Consider the following 23,304-nt stretch of genomic DNA (forward strand, 5'->3'; position numbering starts at 1 on the left):
TTAAAAATGCTAGCATGGGGTTTAATTTAATACTGAAATTGTTCGCAAAAAGTATTTTAATTACATTGATTTATTCATACATGTGTGTTTTATTGATAAGTATCATGTGCCATATAATTTGCGCATTTAACATACTCTGTGTAAACCAGGTATGGTGGTTCCCACAGTCTGGAGGCTGAGTCAGGAGGATTGCCACAAGTTGGATGGTAGCCTATGCTACATAATAACTTGGAGGCCGTTTTGTGATACATGGTGAAATCCTGTCTCAAGAAAGGGTACAAGATACTAGTAGTAATAGAAATGGTGAAGTGTGTGTCAATGATATTTACTATGTTCTCCAATGTTCTCTGGTCAGCACCACGGTCAGTTTATAACATCTTCCTCAACAAAAGTGCGTGTCCATTCATAAACGGCCTCTCTTCTATTTCTCCTATCCCACCCTAAACCCTCAGTCTGCTTTCTCTCTGTATGGACTTGTCCGTTCTGGATCGTTCCCATAACCAGAATCAGAATTATACAACGTACCCTCTTTGGTGTCTAGCTCTTTCTCCTTAGTGTAATGTATTCGGGTTTCATCTAAGTCACAGATAGTCCGGAAATAGCAGTGTTTCATTCTTTTCTGTGACTAAATAGTACTCTGTGTGCACGCAGAGAGATAGGATCTTTTGTAGTCTAGACCTTGAATTCACTATACAGCCAAGGACGTTCCTCTTGCCTGCACCTCCTGCCTGCTGGGATCACACGCATGTATCACTCTGCCTGGCATTATGATGCTGGTAATTGAAGCAGAGCTCCCTGCACACTAGGCAAGCATTTCACTACACTGAGCTGCGTCCCTAGCCTCGATTTGACATTTGCTTTTGGAGGGCTACACGGGGGAGGGAGCCAAGGCCTTGAGCACACGGTACAAGCATTCTACCAGAGCTTCATCCCTGGTTCTTGGACTTTTGAGCCAGGAACTATCAGTGTATCTTATGAAATGCATTGGGAAGCTCAGACTGGCTTCAGATTTGCAATCCTCCTGCCTCAGCTTCCTGAGTGCTGGGATAATAGGTATGTGACACCTGGTTTCTCTGTCTGTGTTTACATTTTGAAATTAAATCCTTTACTTTATTCTATATGTGTGTGTGTTTTGTTATGCATGTACATCTGTGTACCTCTTGCATTCCTGACTGTTGTGGTTTGCCCTGGAGTTTGATGCTAATCCCACTGCCCGAAGGACAGCTGCCTAGTCAGTACTCAGGAATCAGGTGACTTCACCAGAACCTTCTCACCATTGAGTTTGTAAAATACAGGTGAGGGCAGGTACAGGATAGAAGGAGGCCTGTCATTGGATGAGAAGGAAGGAAGGGAGGGAGAAAAATTTGAAGGAAGAGGAGGAGACTAGAACGGAAAGGAGGAAGAGACAGGAGGGACAGGGAGAGAAGCTGTGGCAGGAGAATATGGATTCCATGCTATACCTTTACAGGTTGTTGCGAATGTTTTTAAGGGATGGATGTGTATTGGGCTTTGTATGTTTAGGTGAGCAATTATATCTTATCAATTGGGTCAAAGGTCATTGTGTTGTGTGTTCTTTCATGTGTAGATTTAAGTGTAATGGAGTGTGGGGCGGCTGGTTTGGGCCACCACTGAGTTGGGATGTGTGTTTCTGGCATGGAAACTTGCCTTGGGAACTAGATAGGTAGAGAGAGTGCTAATGGCTCAGAGAGAGGCCTTCAGCAGTGTGATATGGGATGGAGCAAAGCGGCTGAGAGGCTTTGCTGACTGAGAATTAAGATATCCAGCAGATATCTTGGGGCACTGCGGTGCCGGACCTAGGATAAAAGACAACCTACATTTTTTATTTTTTATATTTTGAGTTTGCCTCTCCTTTGCCTCCAAGAGGAGCTCCTCCATCTACCTACCCACTCACTTCTGCCTCACCCTTCCAGCATCCCCCTTCTCTGGGCCATCAAGCCTCCATAGGACCAAGCACCTCCCCAACTGAAGCCAGATGAGGCAGACCTCCCCTACATAAGTAGTGGGAGCCATGGACCGGCTTGGCTGTACACTTAAGCAGTGAAGTTTCTAAATTTTTTTGTTTTGATTTGGAAGGATGGTCTCACCATGTAGCCTTCAGAGTGCTGGGCTGAAGTTTCTAAATTTATGGGAACTCTGTGCTTATCAGAGAAATTTATCTGAGGAATTGCCATGCTGCTCCAAAGACAGGCCACATAGTTACCTTTTCACTAGTACGATAGTTTCATTTTAGCCTGATGTGGTGGTCAACGTGTGTAACCTCATCACTGAAAAGGCCAGATGACCTTCGACAGTGTCAAGGCTGGCAGGGAGCTATGACCACTAAGCAACACTAGGTGTTATCTGGATTCCCAGGCACCCCACTCTGGTGACCTACTCTGGTAAAGGATAGAATCTCTAATTTAATAGGATGGCTAGGTTCTGCCCCTAAGGCCTTCTGGGAAATTTACACTGTCTGCTTTGGTAGCTGAGAAGAGCCTTCATGCTGGAGGCTCTACCCCGGCCTTCCCCGGAATTAGAAAGTAAAATATTGGCCTTGATATATTCCCAAGAGACCAGCTGGCATGCCCCTCCCCCCAAGAATATCAAGGTAGCTCAGTAGGTAAAGGTGTGTGCCTCCAAGCCTGATGACCTGAGTCTCCTAAGTTGTTCTCCTCTGACCTCCACACATGTGCTGGTTTCTCTCTCTCTCTCTCTCTCTCTCTCTCTCTCTCTCTCTCTCTCTCTCTCTCTTCAAATAAAAAACGCATTTTTTTCTTTGATTTTTTTTTTTTAAAGGTCTCATGTAGCCCAGGATGAATTCACTTTGTAGCCAAGGCACTGAAGGTGAATTCCTGTTCTTCTTACCTCTACCTCCTGAGTGCTGGACCTGGACTCAGGGCCTCATACATCCTAGGTAAACACTGCCCTGAGCTACATCCCCAGCTTCCTAGAACTATATTTTAAATGTTTATTCAGGTGCTTGTGAGCTGATTTTTGTTGTTGTTGTTGTTTTTGGGTTTTTTTTGTTTTGTTTTGTTTTTTGGGTTGTTGTTGTTTTTTTTTTTTTTTTTTTTTTGTAGAATTGGTTACTCAGTTGCCCATGCTTCAGACATGGTGTCACCTAAACGTTATTTCAATGCATCTACCTACTAAAGACACTCTCCACCAGTAATAAAACAGACCTTTACAAAATAGAAGGGGTCTTCTATCAGGAAAAAAAAGACAACTTGAAGAATGGGGAAATACTGGCAAATCATGTATCTGAGTGATTTGTATCTAAAAAGGAACGCTTAGAATTCAATAACAAGCAGCAAGTCGGGTTTAAGTGGGCAAAGCATCCGATGAGACACTCCCAATGGGCATGGACAGGTGGACAATCAACACAGGAAAAGATGCTTGGTTCTTGCTAACTAACCACCTGGGAAATGCAATAAAATCACAACGGAAATCACCCTGTTCCCCCTGAGCATGGCCGTAATGAAACAGTCACGCAACAACTAAGGTTAGGAGGGAAGTGGGGAGATCAGAAGCCTAATAGACTCCTGGCTGGGAGGTAAAACTGGATGGTTACTATACTTTGAGGGCATAAAAATCTAGGAGCTGCTCAGACAGTTAACACAGAATGACTGTAAGCCTGAACAGTTTCCCTCCTAGGAGGGTGGAGAGGCAAAGCCAGCTTGGTTATTCCACATCCCCAGAAGAGATGAAAAGAAGCCGGGATGGGAGAGGTGGTTTAGCAGTTAGGTACACTTGTTGCTCTTTAAGAGGAGTCAGCTGCCAAGGCCCTGGGTTCAGTCCCCAGCCCCCCCCCCCCAAAAAAAAAAAGAAAAAAAAGAAAAAGAAGAAAGAGGAGTCAGCTGCCTGTAACTCCAGCAAGCCTCCAAGGGCACCATGTACACACAGCAGATGCTTACATGCACATGGCATATGCTTGCACAGACACATATGCATTATTGCAAATAAAATAAATCTTTAAAACAATAATGTCTCTTCCTCCAAAACCAGAACAAGTCTGTCTTTCTTTCTTTCTTTCTTTCTTCCTTTCTTTCTTTTTTTTTTTTTACTATTTTTTTATAATTATACGTGTGTTTGTGTGTTCAAAAATGTCCATGGAATCCAGAAGGAGTTAGATCCCCTGGAACTGGAATGTGAGATTCGAGACATGGGTGCTGGAAACTGAACTCAGATCCCTTGCAAGAGCACTATTTGCTCTTGTCTGCTGGCTTATTTCTCCAAGAACATCAATGTTTCCAGTAACATCACTCATGATCGTTAAAAAAAAAAAAAGTGGACTTGACCCACATATCTGTGCACTAATGAACAACTGAACAGAATGTAGCATATCCAGGTGATAGACCATTGCATGTCCTGAAAACGGATGAGGGACTAATATACCATATGAAACAGGCAGTCCTGACACGTAAGGTGGGTCACAGAAGAGCCCATTTACACAGCATGTCCAGAATAGGTAAATCTGTCAAGATAGCAATTAGATTTGTGACCGGTTAGGGCTGGGGTGCAGGGAGCAGGGAGGCAGAGATAGGGCAGTGATCTCTAAAGGGCATGGATTTTTTTTTTTTTTTTGAGGTTCTACCAATGATCTAAAAGTGAATGTAGTGTAGTGATGATTCTGTATGACTGTGAATATTTTGAAAGCATTGATAGCCAGACATGGAGCAACAACACAACCGTTGTCCCAGCTGCTAGAAAGCTGAGGCAGGAGGATCGAGTGAGCCTAGGATATTTATTCATTTACTTACTTTCAGACAAGGCCTTAGGTACCTCAAGGTGACTCTGAGTTTCTGATTCTATTTCACTTCCCAGATGCTGGGCTTACAAGCACATAGCAGTTGGGCCTGGAATCCTGGGTCTCAAGCGTACTAGGCAAACATCTAGGAATAGCTAGACCCTGTCTCAAACGACCTTGTCTGGAACAAGCAAACCAGACTTGTAATCCCAACTACAGGTTTTGCATGTGCGTGCGCGCGAGTATGTGTGTGTGTGTGTGTGTGTGTGTGTGTGTGTGTGTGTGTGTGTGTGTGTAGCTTGTCTGGGTTACTGGATGAGTTCATGACCACTCTGAGTAATTAGCAATAACCTCTCTCAAAACAGCTCAGGTTGTTAGCCCCACTGGCAAGCACATGTACCTGCTGAGCAGTCTTCCCAACCTCTGTAAATTCCTATTTTTTTTTTTTTAAGAAATACAACCGATCCTCAGTGTACACGGAGGACTAGTTCTAGGCACCCGTACAGACAGATGTTCGCGTCGCTGCCAAGAACTGCCATAGCGCGCGCACAGCTGTGCATTAGTCCCCTGCAGGATGCAAACCACCTCCAGATTACGTGTGACGCCTAACACAATGCAAACAGATGCCATGCGGCGTCGCCTGGGGAACAATGGCAAGAAGAAAGAGTCTGTGGATGTACAGAATCCTCTGCATATTGAGCTTCTGAAGAAGGGGCGGGCTGAGTCTGTGAAGACGGGACTGAAAATTCGGATGGACAATTAATGCCATAATACCAGCAGCGGGAAGTTAAGGTGTAGGGTGACAGATTATATATACACATATACATCATATACATATACATACATACACATTCCTATTTTTGTAAATTTTCTTCAGTGAACAGAGGAAAACAAGAGGTTTAAAAAAAATGCTAGAGTATGGGGCTGGAGAGATGGTTGAATGACTAAGAGCATTTGCCACGCTTCCAGAGGACCCAGGTTCTCCTGGCCAAATTCAGGGGCTTTGTCAACTTGACATAAGCTGGAGTTATCAGGGAAGAGGCATTTTAGTTGAAAAAATGCCTCCATCCATCCTATTGTCTGTAGGCAGTTAGTGATTGACATGGGATGTCCCGCACATTGGGGCGGTGCCACTCCCGGGCAAATGGGCACTGGTGGTATAAGAAAGCAGACTGAGCAAACCCCTGAGGAGTAAGCCAGGAAACAACATTTCTTTGTGGTTTCTGCTTTAGTTCCTGCCCCAACTTCCTTCCAATGATCTGTTGTAAGCCGTAAGGAGAAAGAAACCCTTTCCTTCCCAAGTCGCTTTTAGTCATGGTGTTTCATCAGAGCAACACAGACCTATTTTAAAAAACAAACAAACAAACAAACAAACAAACAAACAAACAAAAACCGTAGTGATGGGATCTGAACTTAGGTCTTCATGCTTGAACAGTGTTCTTACACTCTGAGTCATCAACAGAGTCTTGCATAGCTTAGGCTGGCCTCGAACTTGCTGTGCAGCTTGTTATAAACTTGGCCTCCGTATCCTCTTTCCTCTACTTACCAAATGCTGTAACCAGCATGTGCCAACGCTTCAAGCTCTCCGCGTGTTTCATAGCGTGTTCCTGAACTGAGTACCATTAGCTCTTGCAGGGCAATTTGCAAACTCTTCAAAGGCCCAATTCCAAACCTGCGGCCTCCACCCTGCAGGTCCCCATCAAAGCATCCCTGATTCCTCAAGGCCTTCTCATCCAGTAGAGTGGTCCTCTACTGTTGTGCCTGCAGCCTGCCTACTTGGGAATCCGATTTTTATCCCCAGGGCCCAGCTCAGTCCTGCTATCCCCAGGGAGTTCAGAGTAGTGGGACATCCAGAGGGATTCAAGTCCCACAGATTGGGCCCCAGGTGGCGCTGTCTGCCCGGGTAAAAGTCTAGGAAACCCAGAACGTGGAGCCTCTGGCGTGAGCAGCCAGAGATGAAGTCTCAAATTCCAATCCTGATTGCCCTCACAACATCACCCCTTGTATGTGCGCCTGGTCTCCTCACAACATCATAGAATACATCCGTGCCCGGCGTTCTCTGTTCTCTCTCTCTCTCTCTCTCTCTCTCTCTCTCTCTCTCTCTCTCTCTCTCTCTCTCTGTGTGTGTGTGTGTGTGTGTGTGTGTGTGTGTGTGTGTGTGTGTGTTCGCGCACATCCTGACAAACAAGTTTCAGGGTATCAGGAGTTGCTTCTCCTTCCATCCTTTGGGTCCTGGGGACCGAACTCAGTTTGTTTGGCTTTGCAGCAAGTAGTGTTACTCACTGAGCCGTCCTACCAGCACCCAGTGCCTGCTTTTACAGTTCCGCATTTCAAGGCTGGATGCCAGAAGAAGCAGGAAACCCACAGCCTGTCCCGGCTGTTTCCTGGGGACCCAGCTTTCCCAGAACAGGTATGAATATCGTTATTCCTTTCAGAATGCCACCTAAGGCTTTATGAGGAGACAGCGGCTGTCCTCTCTGGTCCAAACCCTCTTGCCTCCTTGTTGGAAAACATGGCTATGAAGTGCGAGGTTCTGATTCTGGTCCTGGTGTGCTCACTTCCCCAAGTTTTAGGAACCCTGAGTGTGACAAGCAGATTGACCCCAGCACTCTGGGCTACCAGTCCCCAGAATCTCCACTGAGTGGGAGAGACAGGAGGTGTGGCCAGTCAGCATCTTGGCCAAGGGCAGGCTGCCCTGGGAGTTGCCAGAAGGAAAACATTTTCCGGGAGCCGGAAGGGCTGGCAGAACCCAGGGTCGGGTGGAGAGACCACAATGGACCCTTGTGTGGTGGTTTAGCTTGGACTCGCCTGCAGGCCCAGCTTCTGGGCCAGGGTGGGCCCTGTTTTCTGATCTGCAGCCAGACCCAGCTCCTAAACAACCCGCCTTGGGCCCAGACAGGAGCCAGGACTTCGCTTCAAGTCCAGAGGGTGTGAAGCTCACAGGCTAGTGTCTTACTCTCCTCTGTCAGCCTTTCTGGAACCCTCCTGGCTAAACAACTTCACATAAGCTTTGAAGGTCCATCTTCACAACCAAACAGGCATCCAGTCCTCGGAGGTTTCTTCTTCAAACCACCTAAGGGAGTTCACAACAGACCGCAGGTCCAGCCTGTGATGACTGTGTTAAAGAAGCTTGGAGTTCATCTGAGAGGCTTGGCTTCTCAACCCGAGTGAGCCTCAGTTTCTCCATCTGCCATCTGCTGAGAGAGTTGGTAATTCACATTTGAGGGACAGAGATGCTGAGAGAGTGTTTGAAGTTTCTGGCATAGCCTCTTCCTCAGGAAAACATCTATCCAAGCAAGGCCAGACAGCCTGCAGCTTCCCGATGGCACTGTCACAGCTGGGGTGCTGGGCTCTGAATCTCCTCTGAAACAGTGGGCAGGAAGTCCTTCAGAGCACCATGGGGACTGCACCCAACGTTCCCTTCTCTGAACCTTGAATTAATCCTGCCTCAAGACAAGAGTCCTGCCCTGATAAGGCTCATGGTCACCTGAACAGTTGTTGCTGGGGACCCTAAAACTGTCAGGATCCCTACAGGATCCTTTATTGCAGCTATCCCTGTCTTATTCATAAAGGAGGTCTGGGGTTGTAGCTCAGCTGACAGAGGAATGGTCTAGCATGCACACAGCTCTTTAACCAGCACCATTTAACTTTGGGTAGATCTCAAAAACAAAATGTGAACAAACAATACTTAAGTAGGCCTGGCAATGGTGGCCCAGGCCTTTAAGTTCAGCAGTTAGGAGGCAGAGGCACAAAGATTCTGTGAGTTCAAGGTCAGACTGGTCTACAGAACAATTATTAGGACACCAGAGATACACAAGAAGAAACCCATTTTCAAAAAACCAAAGCAGCAGCAGCAGCAGCAGCAGCAGCAGCAACAACAACAACAACACACACACACACACACACACACACACACACACACACACACACACACACACACACAGAGAGACTTCCTTAAGCATAAAAAGAGACAATACTTAGAGGGATTGCTGATAAACTGATCATAGCCTTGCGAATGGCTTATATTTGTTGGTCCTGGAACTTATTACGTAACACAGACTGGCTTCAAACTCGTGACAATTTTCATTTTTATGTTCTGACCTCCCAAGTGCTGGTATTGAAGGTATGAGCCACCACGCCCTGCACAAATTACTACTGCTTAGAAGAAGGAAATTAAAAGAGAAATACAAGATGCTGTACTTGGATCCAGTTTTAAAAGGGTTGAGATCTGAGAGGACAGGGACATGATGAGATGCACAGATGTAGATTTTGTGTCAGGTTGCATAGCAGAGCATAGAGAACTCGGTGGGTGACTCATGCTGGCTGTTCTTTGGCACTTTGGACACATTTCTTAGGAATGTCAGGACCACAGGCTCGGCCCAGGTGAGCAGATCCAAAGCAGGTCAAATGGTCATTATCCCTTCAGCATAAATAAGTCTGTGGCTTATTAGTTCTAGGGCTATGTGGACATTGGCTTTGGGCCCCAGTGGAAGGAAACCATGGAGCTATCACAGGTTTGAGTAAGAAGGCCAGTCACACAGAGGACTGCTTCTGTAGCTAAGGAGTAAGAATGTGATAGCAAGGGCAAATGAGTACAGCTGGAGAATACATAGATAGACATGATTTCTAGCCTTTGTTGGGTAGACCAGAAGTCCAAAAAACTTGTCTATGTTAGGAGAGAAAGAGTTACCCCCACCCCCCCACCCCCCGTGTGTCTGTCTCTCTGTGTCCCTGTGTGTGTGTGTGTGTGTGTGTCTGTCTGTCTGTCTGTCTGTCTGTCTGTCTCTCTCTGTCTCTCTGTTTTTGGTTTTTTATTTTTTAATTTGTGTAGGGGTGTGTGTGTTTGTGCACATTTGCTTCTGTGTCCATGTAGAAGTCAAAGGACCACTTTCAGGAGTAGGTTCTTTCTTTCTATCATGTGGATCCTGGGTGGAACTCAGGTCATCAGGCTTAATGACACAGACCTTTACCTTCTGAGCTGCCATGACAGGACCCCATATCTTAAATAGTCTTCAGAACTGAAGTTTCAGTCAAGAGTGCCCAACCTGTAACTACCGGGTGTCAACAGGACCCTGGCTACCAGCTGTTTGTTCTTCGTGGCTTTATTGCCAGGTGAGGATCAATGTACATCAGAAAGAAAAAAAAAATCCTGCCGTCAGTGGGAGGTACAGCCTGCTGTCCCAAGGTCACTTTTGTTGATCTTTGTTGTTGGCATAAGTTGACAGCTGGAGCCTGGTGCTGGAGTTTGCCCCTGGTTTCCTCTCTCTATACACCTTTACAATTACCAACTCAGGGGCCCCAACTCAATACAGTTTGAGAAAAGAGAAGGGCACAGGTGGAATGTGGACACACATTGGCTTGAGTCTCTACTTTCTATGTGGCCAATAACAAGGTGCTTTGCCTCTCTGAACCTGTTTTCTTTGATTTGTTAATGTGGGCAAAAACATTTGCCTTTGAGGTGATTGCCTTTGAGGTTATTCAGATAAGAAAGGCCCATGTGTCACAGCCTTGTTGCATAATAAGGACTCTGCAAATGGGACTGCTCTTTCCTCTCCCCCAGGAGACAATGATACAGAGGGAGCAGCCCTGGGCTGAGGGGTCAGGACACTTGGATCTGGTGGCTGGTTTTGTGGCTCTCTGACTGAGTCCTCTGTCAAGACCTGCTTTTCTCTGCAATTCAGTTTGTTATTTGAAATATAAGACAGAGGAACCACACAGTCAACATGGCACATGTTATCTGAGAATAAGGAACCTCTAGGCAGCTCTGTGGGGGCATTTTCTAGATTGACAATTGATGTGGGAGGACCTAGTCCACTGCAGGCCATGCCACGCCTGGGCAGGTGGGTGCAGGCAGTATCCGAAAGCGATGGACATCTGGTTTGGTAGCCCATGCCTTTAATCCCAATACTCAGGAGGTGAGGCACAGGGATATCTGTGAGTTTCAGGACATCCAGAGCCACATAGAGGGACCATGTCTCAAACAGAACAACTACTACAAAAAGAATCCAGGCAGAGCAAGCTGTGGGGGGCAAAGGACACCAACGTTCCTCCATGGCCTCTGCTTCAGTTCCTGCCTCCAGGTTCCTTGTATTCCTGCCCTGACTTGCCTTCATTGCAGACTAGAGACTATAGGCTGGAATAAGCTCCCCTCCCCCCACCCTCTGCCTCCCCAACAACTTGTCTTTGGTCGTTGTGATTGTGTTTATCACAGTGATTAAAAAACAAGCAGGGAAATGATCTATCTTGAGATGCAGGACCCCAGCTTGAAGCTGGTCCCTGCTATTGATGCACCAAATGGCCTAAGACACGGCCTTCTCCTTTTAGGCTTCAATCTTCCCGTCCCTGCAGCTGCAACAGGCTCTGATGCCCCTTTGGCTCTGATGATCTGGGCTCCAAGGTTCCCATGGTGTCATATTCCCAGGTAGAGTCTGGACTTCAGTCTGCTTGCTCATAGCAAGTGTCTCGGCCCTTGCCCACTCCCTGTCAGAACTTCTGAACTCCACCCTCACGGTCTCTAGGTCTCTACTTCCTTACCTTATCTAAGACCAAAGAGCCCATGAGACTACCCCAGTTGCTCTTCTTGACACTAAATGTCTTAGAGTCTCTCTAGAAGCTTCTCCGTGGAAGTCTTAGGATTTTCTCCACTAGGAACCCATTCACTTCATTTAATATGTTGGGTACTTGGGGACATGCCTTTTCCACCACGTGGGAGGGAGGTCCAGCGTGGCTCATATGTTTGTTCCAGGACAGCCAGAACCACATAGTGAGATCTTGTTTCACCCTGTCCCCCCAAAAATGACATTTGTCAGAGGAGTTCCCCGAATAATGGTGAGTACTGTGGGCACATGCTCTCATCCTCCTGCCTCTGAGAAACTCCCTTTAAAGAAGCTCTATAGAAACACGCAATGCAGATTGAATAACAGGCACAGAGAAATTTAGCCTGTTCCTTGTCCTAGGGGATGTATCCAGAGTACTAAAGCGTCCCAAGCTCTGGCATAAGAGGGAAGAAGGGCCCTGCTGGGTTGGTCACAATGTCACACCCATATGTGCACACAATCAGTCACCTGGGGGGCCAGCGACAGACTAGTAAGTAGACCCATGAAAACATCATTACAAGGCTATGCCCAGCTGCTGCCTTCAATCAGAGAGAGGGCTGCCCCAGTGGGAAACCTAGTTTATCCCGCTGGACCTCCATCAGGGCCAGCCCCATCTGCACTTTAGTCTCCTCCTGGAGACTCTCGGCCGCACTCAGAACTCAAAGCTGCCCCATCTGTTCGGAAATAAGAAAAAGTCTAGGGAGGTGTGGCTAGGTGGCCGCCTCCTAGAGTAGGGGTTCCTCTGGTCACCCTCAAGCCCAGCCCCATTGCCCACAGCAGTCTATACACTCATCAGCACACAAGTGTCCCTAGGGAGAGGGGTTGAGTCATCTTGAACCCCAGGGCCAGTTTTAGGGCTTGGCAAAATACAGACGCTTTAAAAGTTCCTTCAATCTCTGTCCTATTTTGAGTCTTCCCAGCACTGACCCAATAGGGCTGTAGCAGGACCTCCTTCCAACAGAAACAAAGAGGCCTTAGAGTGGGCAGTTCTTGGTTCCAGGGGTGGAATGCTAATGTTAGTCCAAAGCAGATCCTGAGGGGAGCAGGGCTACAGATCTATGGATAAAGCCTTGACAGTCCCTGGTTCCTTTGTGGCCCAAAGCCCTCCCTACACGATTCCTGGGCCTAAGCACATAGGCAGATGCCTGCAGATGGCTGGATTCCTAGGTACTCAGATGCAGTGCCAGGCCTTTCTGTTACCTCCTCCCGAGGTTCTTTCCTTCTTTCTGCCCTAAGAACTCTCCTGGCTCTGAAGGCCATTGGCCACGGAACATCAAAGTGACCTTTACTCAACAGGTTCCAGCCATGGAAAGGATAAAGGCCACTGTCCTCCACCTGGTGACTGTCACATGCTGAATTCCCTGCGAAGGACAGCACAGATGCTACCACATCCACATAGGACACTGGAGGAGTTAAGAGTCAAGATGTGGCTCTGTTCATGCCCCTGCACTAGACCAGAGCCACCGAAACACCTGGGGACAATGAGTGCTTCTTTACATATGCAAACCCCACACAGAAGTTAGTCAGTCTCCTCAGGGGCCAAGGAGATGTAGGCTGTTTTGAAGCAACAATCTCTATTAAGAAATAAGTTTAAATAAATATTTTTTAAAGATTTATTTATTATATATAAGTACACTGTAGCTATCTTCAGACACATCAGAAGAAGGTATCAGATCTCATTACTGATGGTTGTGAGCCACCATGTGGTTGCTGGGAATTGAACTCAGGACCTCTGGAAGAGCAGTCAGTGTTCTTAACCACTGAGCCATCTCTCCAGACCAAGAATTAAGTTTAAATGTAGAGAAAACTAGCAAAGTTGGGACCTTTATCCTCCTTACCCAGTATCGCTCATTGTTAAGCTCTTTAATTCCTGTGGTACATTTGTCTCCACTAAGACACTTGCACTGATCTCTAACTACTGTTAACTAAACTCCATACTTTACAGTCCTGTCCTTTCTGTCCCAGGGTCCAGCCCAGGTTCGTGTTGCACAGTCCTCACAATCTCCCACTCTGCTCTGTGACAGGAGGAACTGACTGTTGTTTTCTTTTTTTGAGCCAGAGTCAACCTACATTGCCAGTGTAGTATGAAATTACTATGTAGACCAGGCTAGCTCAAACTTATACACACCTCCTTGCATCTGCCCTCCAAGTATTGACAATACAAATACAACCTAATGTACTCTGATCCAAATGCTATTTTTTTTTTCAAGCAAGTGTCTCTAGTAGCCCAGGATGACCTTGAGCTCACTATTTAGTCAATGTCATAAGGGGCTTGATCATCCTGTATTGACATCCCCAGGGCTGAGATCTTAGGCATGGATTCCCACAGTTTCTGCAGTGCTAGAGGCTTGCATGACCCTAACTAGCTAGCTACCCCATCCTCAAGCTGACACCTCTCACTCTCTCTCTCTCTCTCTCTCTCTCTCTCTCTCTCTCTCTCTCTCTCTCTGGACATAGGTCTCACTGTGGCGCTTTAGTTGGCCTAGAACTGGCTGGCTTTGAACCCACAGAGGTCTTCTGCTGCTGCTACCCATGTGCTGGGATTGACGGCTATGGCTACTGTACCCAGTTTTTGTATAAGCCATAGAGTAGAGGGGTTTTTGTGGGTTCCTTCCCTTTCACAGTCTCTCTTCAGAAACTTCCCCATCAGACAGGACTTTTTTTCTTCTAAAAGTGCCAAGTCCTGTTTTCTCTCCATTTTGATGCTCATCCAGGGTACAGACCCCTAGATCTGTTTTGGGGACTCTCGGCCTTTCCCCCCTTTCTTGGCTCCTCTTTGTTACAGTAGTATATTGAACACTGCCCTGCTACTCTGGACCACCATTTATGATTGATTGGTTGACTGATTGATCGATGATTGATTGAGACAGAGCACACGTGGACCTGGAATTTGCTATGTAGATCAAGCTCGGAGATCTGCCTGCTTCTGTTCTCTAGGTGACTTGGATAAACGATATTACATCACCACAGCCATTGACTTTACTTTTTACTTTATTTTAAACGTTTTTAACTTTTTATTGATTCTTTATGGATTTCACATCATGTACCTGGTCTTAAAGTTTTATTGTTGTGAAGACACAACATGGCCAAGACAACTCTTATGAAAGAGAACATTTAATTGGAGCTGGTTTACAGTTTCAGAGGTTCAGTCCATTATCATGGCGGGAAGCATGGCAATGTGCAGGCAGACATGGCTCTGCCTTCTGTGCTTGATCCAAAGGCAGCAGATGGAGACTGTGCTATACTGGGCATAGCTTGAGGATAGGAGATCTACAGTGACACACTTCCTCCCAAAAAAGGCCCCTCCTCCTAATAGTGCCACTCCCTATGGGCCAATCATTCATGAGTCTATGGGGCCATACCTATTTAAACCAGTACACACGCCAATCACACTCATCTCCAGACCCTTCATACATACCCTTGCAACTTCCCCAGAAAAGAAAGCAGACACACAAAATCTCACTATGGAAGCTGCAGTGTCATAGTGTGTGTGTGATGTGGGACACTTTTGCCCAAACAGCTGCTATTGTAAGCGATCATTGCAGTGAGTCATTGATCTGGTCAGGGCCTCTGACTTCTGCTATACCGTCAGTACAAGACCCCCACTGGACTCCTCTTGGATATCCTGTCATTGTGTCTGGAGATCTTGCAGCTCTGGTTCTGCCAGATCCGAAGAGGGGTGGGGACAGCTCACCCATGGCCCTGCCACCAGGGCCAGCTCTACTGTGCTGCCCAGGCAAAGTGTGGGCCTGCTCTTCCAAGTACTGCAGCCAGTGCAGGCCAGGACCAGTTGTCCTGCTTTCTCGCCCTTGGGGCCAGTTCTCCCATGCTGCTCAGATAAGAGCTCAAGCCAGTTCTCCTGCATTCACCCTCATGTAGCTCACCAGTAACCCTCACCTCTCCCGACCCCTGCAACCAGGGCCAGGGCTACTGTGCTTCCTGGCTGAACTACAGGAGGCCAGCTCTGCACAGCCCTCAGACATCAACATGACCCCAGGTAGCCTCCAGACCAGGGATGTCACCCTGGCCTTTGGTGGTAATAGACACTTCCCACCGCTGTAGGACTATGGACCCAAACATGGCCCCCAGAAGCAGCCCAGGGCAGGACCTCACCATGGCCTCAGGTAGCATCACTGGCTACTATACCGTCACAGCAGGCTGTTTCTCACTCCCCTCGAGTCTACTTCTGCCTCTCTTCATTGTGCAAACACTATCTGCTTCTCTTTCTCTTCCATCTCTCTACCACTTCCTGCTCATTCCAGTGGCACCCTGGGCCTCTGGGTGTCTGGGGATGCCTCATAAGTGTTGTGTCGTGTGTGTGTGTGTGTGTGTGTGTGTGTGTGTGTGTGTGTGTGTGTGTGTTTGATGTATGGTGCAATTGTGGTGCTCATGCTATGGTGTGTGTGTGTGTTTGATGTATGGTGCAATTGTGGTGCTCATGCTATGGTGTGTGTGTGTGTGTGTGTGTGTGTGTGTGTGTGTGTGTGTGTGTATGTGTGTGTGTGTAGAATCCATTTTCTCCTCTCACCTATTACATGGGTTTGAAGAACTGAACTCACACTGCTCGACAAGCACCTTTTCCTGCTTAGCCATCTTGTCAGTCCCCAACTCATAGCTGTTATTGTGGGGATTATGAAATATCTGAAAATTTAAGTCCCACTCACTCTTCCTCTCACAACAGGAGCTTGGGGCTTTCACACTGTGAACCGTGGAAAGGGAACCTGGGCCTTGGTCAGCATGCCATGCAGTGGCCTTGTGACTACAGGTGGCCTATTCTGTGAGGAGTTTGGGAGACACCCTGGTAAGAATACACTGTCCCATTACAGGTACTTGGCTGGTAGCCCACTGAGGTAGAGAACAAGTGTGTGTGTGTGTGTGTGTGTGTGTGTGTGTGTGTGTGTGCATGCGGGTATGTGTGTATGTGGTTTCTCCCAAGGCTCTCTGTCATACTCCCCCAACCCAACTTTTTTGGGGTTTTTGAGACAGGGTTTCTCTGTGTAGCCTGGGCTGTTCTGGAACTCACTCTGTAGACCAGACTGGTCACAAACTCACAGAGAACCACCTGCCTCTGCCTCCCACAACCACTGCCTGGCCCTCCCCCATTTTTCTGAACATAAAACTTACAGAACTTCCTGTCCTCAGCCCAGTTTACAACTTCTCTTTTCTGGTGGCTCAGGCCTGTAATCCTAGCAGCCAGGAGACTGAGCTAGGCGAATTATGAGCTGTCAGGGGAAGCCCAACCATTTTTGTTTAACTAATTCAAGCGAGGAGGACAAATTTTTCCACAGATAACTTCCCTCTGGTGGACAGTACACCCTGGGTGTTGATCTGGTGGTCTCTCCATACAGGCAATGTGTGTGGTTCTTTAGGACTCCTCACTTGTACCCTAACCTCACCCCCACCTCATCAAGTGTTCCTCTGGGTGGTGACAGTCTGCCCTTTTGTCCCCTAGCTTCACCTCTAAGTGTGGGTCACAGTGGCTGTGAGCTGGCTCTCTGGTTCCTACCCTTGTAGCTTCCAAAACCTTTTATATGAAGCCGGTATGGACAGTGGGAGGGGGTTTTCTTGGTTTTCTCTCAGGCTGCTGCATCATACGCTAGTCCTGACAAAGTAACAAGTTTGTTCACAGAGTCACCTCTAGAGACCACCTATTTTCAGAACTCTCTGGCCCTTAAACACCCTTGGAGACCTTTTGTACACAGCCTGCTTCCTCCTGGACGCATCCTTCCCAGAGCAGCAGAGCAGACAGCTGGAGCGCTGTGGCTTAGTAAGCAGGTCCTGGAGAAGCCCTCTCCCCTTCCTGCAGACATCCCCCCTCTATCTCTTTCCGAAGGGGTCTTTCGGATGAGAGAAGGGAATGCTGGACCATTTGGCACCCTCCTCGGTAATGTGGATGCATCAGCATGAAGAGACCAGCTCACTGGTGGATTTTCTGTGGAAACTTTGAGCCTGGCTCTTTCTCTGACTTCTGCTTTCAGAGGCGAGTCTCAGTCCCACATCTTTGTTTGTCCACACTTTTAGTCCCCATCTGCCTCAGCAATAACACCTCTCTGCTCCTCTGAGGAAAAGAACGGTGCATTGCTAGAGCCATCTCACATCACAGGAGAAACCCCTGCATGATGTTCCAACAGGTCAAATTTCTGAGTCCTTTGTCCTTTAGTGAAAAACAATAATTTTATTATTTTATTAACAATAATTTTATTATTATCATATGTGTGAGAGGGTGGGTGTGTATGTAGGTTAGAGACACCAGTTTTCTTTCACCATGGAGACCAAAGATCAAGCTCAGGTCGCCAGCCTTGAGAGAGAAGCATTTCGCCCGCTGAGCCATCCTGCTGGCCCTGGTTTGTCCTCCATCTGACCAGCATGTTTGGGGGCCTGGGCAGCTCTTGAAAATGCCGTTCTTCCTTTTTTTTTTCTTTTCTTTTTTTCAGAGCTGGGGACCGAACCCAGAGCCTTGCGCTTGCTAGGCAAGCACTCTACCACTGAGTTAAATCCCCAACCCCAGAAAATGCCGTTCTTCTTGATGGCTGAAATCTACCCAGGGGAAGAGAGTAAACCCAGGTCTTTGGGTTAGCTGTGGAGAATCTAGACCATGCTTCTGGTCACTGCTGGCCTGCCTGTTTGGCCCCTTGGCTGTACCATCTCTGTCTGCTTTTATTCTTTGAGCCCCATCTTCTAACTTATTTTAGCCAATAGAATCTGAGGGACACCATCATCTGGTGTCCCAACAAGAAACACGAAAATATACAGAAGTTTTATGTGTGAAAGAGTCCTTAGGTGTAGAAAGAACCTAGAGCTCCTGGTTGCAAAGTTGCTACTGCCTCAAAGACCTGAGCACCCGAGAGAGTTATCCGACTCTGGGATGAGAGAGATCTCTGAGAAGCATTTTGAGGATCTGTGACTTTTACTTGAGGAACAGAGCAAACCCAAGGCTGCACCCCAAGGCAGGGGTCGGGGAATAAATGCCCTGACATCACTCTCTTCTCTTATTCTGGTCACCAACTGGGCCTTTCTGGAGCTGAGGGAGATTCTGAACCCACCCTCAAGCTTTATTTACTCTGAGAAACTTGCTCGGGTCACCTGTCTTAGAGGTCACATGGATTCGCAGCACAATCCCAGCTAACTCAGCTCTAGATGACACTTCTTACGCATGGCCCTTGGCAGCAATATTTGTCCAGGTCGTTTTTTCAAAAATTCAAAGATAACCTCAGACTGGTGGAATCTACCCGCCCTTCACCCTTCCTCTGCACATGTCTGATGGGTGATCTCTTGACTTCAGAGGGCCCAAAACTCCGCCTTCCAAACATGCCAACACCGCCATTTTCTGAAGAGCCCTGAAGTTTGATTGCACATGTGCAGACCACTGACTACTCCACTCTGTTTCAGTCCCAGCCATCTTTCCCCATACCCCAGGCCACCCTCTACTGTACCCTCTAATTCCTCTAAACTTTAGCTTTAGAAAGGCAGGCTTGAGGTTTGAGGAGCCTGTTTCTTTACATTTAGCCACTGTGGTTGTGTCGTTGTTGTTTTAATTATGTATTTTTATTATTTTTAATTACGTGTGTGTCTGTGTCTGTGTCAGTGTGTGTGTATATACATATGGAGGCCAGAGATATCAGGATTCTCTAGAGCTGGAGTTACAGGTGATTGTGACATGAATGCTGGAAGCCAAACTCAGGTCCTTTTGCCCATCAACTACTGAGCTATCTCTCAAGCCCCTGTTCCTCTGTTTTATTTGAGATGGAGTCTTGCTGTGTAGCCCTGGCTAGCTCAAACCCACAGTCTTATTTCCCCGATCTGAAGAGCGCTGTAACTATAGGTCTCTCTCTGCTTCCTTCCCTACCTCCCCACCTCTTTTCATGGCTTACTTTTTTTAAAATATTTATATATTATGTATATATCATACAGTGCTCTTAACCTCTGAGCCATCTCTCCAGCCCTTTTCATGGCTTACTTAATTAGAGACAGGGTCTTATGTAGCCTAGCCTGGCCTTGATCTCTTAATCTCCCTGCCTCTGCCTCTCCAGTGCTGGAGTTACAGGCAAATATGTGCCACTAAGCCTGGCTTCAGGCTGCCTCTTTTCATTTTGAAAAATCCATTGCTTCAGGTATTGTCATCCTGTAGAACAGGCCCGGTTTAACGACATTTCCATTAGCCAAACCCCAATCTGAAGCAAGAATCCATAGAAGTCAGCCTCCTGGAACACAGCAGGGTGGGAGGGTAGGGGATGGAAGACGCATAGTATGAGGAATCCAGTTTCCATGGAAGTTTGGGTTTTCTTCAGGAAGGCTCCCCTGTCAATTATACCCGTGGATACTCACTCTAACGGGGCCAAATTGTTCATGCTGGAGTCCAGCATATCATGTCCTCAGGCTCAGGGTTCAGAGCTCAGGATTCTTTAATCTAATACACGGGTGAGGGAGAGGCAGGGTTCCCCTTTGTGATATCTCTTAAGTTACACAAATCCTGGCAGTGGGCATTCTTGTGTGTTTGTGTAACCATGTGATGGTGTGATGTGTGCTTAGATGTGTGAGCATGAGCATGTATGCTATGGCACACGTGTCCATGTCAGAGAACAACCTCGGGTGTCAGTCACTGCTTCCCACCGTGACCGAAGGGTCTTGCTTGTTCTCCTTGCTTTCTGCTGCATGTGGGCTGACTGAAGCCTCCAGGGATTCTCCTGTCTCTAACCACTCGTCTCTCCTGAGTATGGGGTTACAGAACTTTGCTGGAGCATCCAGCTTTATGTGGGTTCTGGGAACACAAATTCTGGTCCTTCCACTTGCATGGAGATTGCTTTATCCACTAGGCCGCCTTCCCACCCCCAGCACTAGCCACTGTTAGTCAGGGATGGAAGCACTACCTTGTGCCTTTGGAATCCAAGTTTGACTCCTACCACTGGCACCGAAGGCCCTAACATGTACCAACTCAATGTGAAGCTCTAGGCACGATTTGGTGCTTTCTCCTCTTATCCTCCTGGGTTGAGCGTCCACAAACACACATTTGTTCAGGTAGCATGTGGTCTGGAGCAAAGGCCTCTGTGCTTGTACCACCCTCCAGCAACAGTTGCAACTCCAGGAAATCCTGTCTCTGAGGCTGAAGCCTAAAGAGGAGGGAGCAGGGACCCAACTCAGCTCAGAGTAACTGCCCCTTCTACCTCATCTCTTCCTGAAAAGTCTCCAGTTGCTTAATAAATCACACGTCCTTCTTACTGGACTAAATGGCAGTTTCCAGCTGGGGGACACGAAGGAAGTTTGGGGGTTTCCTGACACGAATCCCCTGTGTGTCTGGTTTTCCCTGCCTGCTTTTAGCAATTCCCATTTCTGCTATCAGCGCCCTGGTTTCCTTTGGGAAACTGCCCTGCCCCCACTCTCAGCTCAAGGAGTTCCTGTGTGGTTGACACCACTCTGTCAACTCTAGCACTGGGGAAATAACCCAGTCATGAGACTGTCGGCTGTTTTCCTCAGAACGATTGGGAAGACACCCTCTTCCCAAGAAAGCTGATGACATCAAAATGGAACTCTTGGGAGACATTTTGTTAGCACATGAGAACGGCAAATGAGAGAGGAACCAACCCAGAAAGGGCAGGGTGGTGAGGTGGGAGCAGAGACTGGACGCATGCACACGGATCTAACCAACTCTCCATGCCAGCCTCCTCCCGGGTTTCACACTGTTGTAAGTTGACAAGCCTATCCCTCCTGCTTATGTCTCTGGATTTTGTTTGTTTGGTGGGCTTAAGCCATTGAAGATGAATTTCCATGATTTGCAGTCAAAGGAGTCCTATTTAGGAAGTAGGATGAAGCGCAGTTGGTAGAGTGCTGGCCTAGCTAGAAGTCATGAGGCCATGCATTCAGCCCCTAGCACTGCATACAACCAGAGTTAGGAAGGTAGAGCAGGAGGATCCAAGGTCCAAGGTCATCCTCAGCTGCATGGTGAGCCTGAGGCCAGCCTGGGCTACATGAAACCCTGTAACCACAATAACGGAAGCCCAGTTAGTCCACCATAAAGTGGACCTCACAGTTGAACCTTCTTCTAACTTTAAGATCATGCCGCCAGGGCATCTGCATTTGAAGGACACGTCAGAGGGGAGAAGAGGAAGGGCCACATTGAATGCCAGACTCAGCTGAGAATTGAACTTCCCAGGTGGACATGGTGGCATAAATCTCTGATCCCAGCACTTGGAGGCAGGAGGATCAGGCTCCCTATCCAAATTCCTGGGAAAGATCCCCATGTGAAAGGACCTTGGTTCCATCCCTGACACTGGATATGTGGGGGAACTGCTTTCCACAAACAAAAATCCTTTGAACTGCTTAGTTTCACCTTCTTTAAAAGGCTTGATAGAAGTTGTTGTATATAATATATTTTCTTGATTTTTTTAGATCATCAATCATGACTAGAATGTAAAATTATACTATGAATAATTATTTAGGTACCATGAAAGAAAAAACTGCCAACTTGAAATTCTTTTTTTTTTAAAGCATTACTGAGGTATAATGGAGAAAGAGAAATCACACACAGCCAAGGCATGTGCTCTAGTTTGTTTTCTATTGCTGTGATAAAACACTGACCAAAACCAACATGTGGAGGGAAGGGTTTACTTCAGCTCACAGCCTATAATCCGTCATGAAGGGAAGTCAGAGCAGGAACTAAATCAGGAGTGGAAGTGAAGGCCATGGAATGCTCTTCACTGGCTTGCTCCCCATGGCCCACTCAGCTTCTTTTTATACAACCCAGACTATTACCCAAGGGTGTACCATCTACAGTGGTCTAGGCTCCCACACACCAGTCCTCAGTCAGGAAGATACCCCATAGACTTACCTATAGGCCAATTCCATAAACGCATTTTCTTAACTGAGATTCGTCCTTCACAGATAACCTTAGCTTTTGACAGTTTGACAAAAAACAAAAACCAACCAACCAACAAGAAAATCCTAATCGGTACAGCATTCACTGTGATGTTTTACACACACACACACACACTGTAAAGTGTCGACTAAAGCCAAGCTAATTATCCAGCACCTACATAGTTAATTACAATCTCGGAAACAACAATTCTTGCCATGTATTGTATTTCTGGAGACTCAAACAGATAGCCAACTGGCAAATCATACTCTTAACTGGAGACTGCCAGTTCACGTTCTTTTCTTTTCCTTCCCTCCTTTCTTCTTTCTTTCTTTCTTTTTTTAAAATATTTAAAAGTGTTTATGTGTATGTGTGTGTCTACATGATACATGTGCACTACACGTGTGTCTAGTGCTCTTGAAGACCAGAAGAGGGTGTCAGGTCCTGTGCAGGTTCCGTGCAACTGGTGTTCAGGTTGCTTGGGGGCTTCCTGTACAGGAGCTTCTCACTCTGTAGCCAGGCTGGCCTGTACATTTTATGTATAGCCCAGGCTGGCCTTGAACTTGTAGAGATCTTCCTCAGCCTCCCGAGTGCTGGGCTTATAGGCCTGAGCCACAGTTCCTTACTGGAGAATCCTCTTAATAAATGATTTTTCTGTTTATATTGGTCAGTTTATACCTTAAATGACTTGTTCCCTCAACTCTACTGGCAGAGTTGGTCACTCTGCTCCTTGTCCCAACCCAGGTTCTGCTTTTGTCCAGCGTCTATCAACTTAGTGATAATTACCCTAAGAAAAGAGACTCCCTCCGCGCTCTTTCCTAAGTTTTGTTTGTTGTTTTTTTTTTTTTTCCAGAGCTGGGGACCGAACCCAGGACCTTGTGCTTGCTAGGCAAGCGCTCTACCACTGAGCTAAATCCCCAACCCCTTGTTGTTTTGTTTTGATACAGTGTCTTGACTGTGTCAGCTTGGTTGGCCTCAAACTCACGACATACACCAGGCTGACCTCAAACTTGAAATGATTCTGCTTTTGCCTTTCGAGTGCTATAACTGCAAGCATGCATTCCTACGTCCAGCTAATACTTCAATGTTCTAAGTGACTGAACACCTGCATTTAG

At 47.1% G+C, this 23,304-nt stretch overlaps 1 protein-coding gene across 2 annotated transcripts in view; it reads left to right on the top strand.

Annotated features, from left to right (window-relative positions):
* The window catches only part of Fchsd2 (FCH and double SH3 domains 2), a 321,476-nt gene that overhangs the window by 42,862 nt on the left and 255,310 nt on the right, over positions 1-23,304 (top strand). The window contains exon 1 of one of the 2 annotated variants that reach the window (XM_063262816.1): positions 7,078-7,157. The exons of the other annotated variant lie outside the window; for it this stretch is intronic. The gene's annotated coding sequence lies outside the window, so the exon portion shown is untranslated. Of the gene's footprint in view, positions 1-7,077; positions 7,158-23,304 lie in introns of those variants that run through there. 2 annotated transcript variants of the gene reach the window in all.

This window comes from Rattus norvegicus, chromosome 1, assembly GCF_036323735.1.
Source record: "Rattus norvegicus strain BN/NHsdMcwi chromosome 1, GRCr8, whole genome shotgun sequence".
Lineage (NCBI taxonomy): Eukaryota > Metazoa > Chordata > Mammalia > Rodentia > Muridae > Rattus > Rattus norvegicus.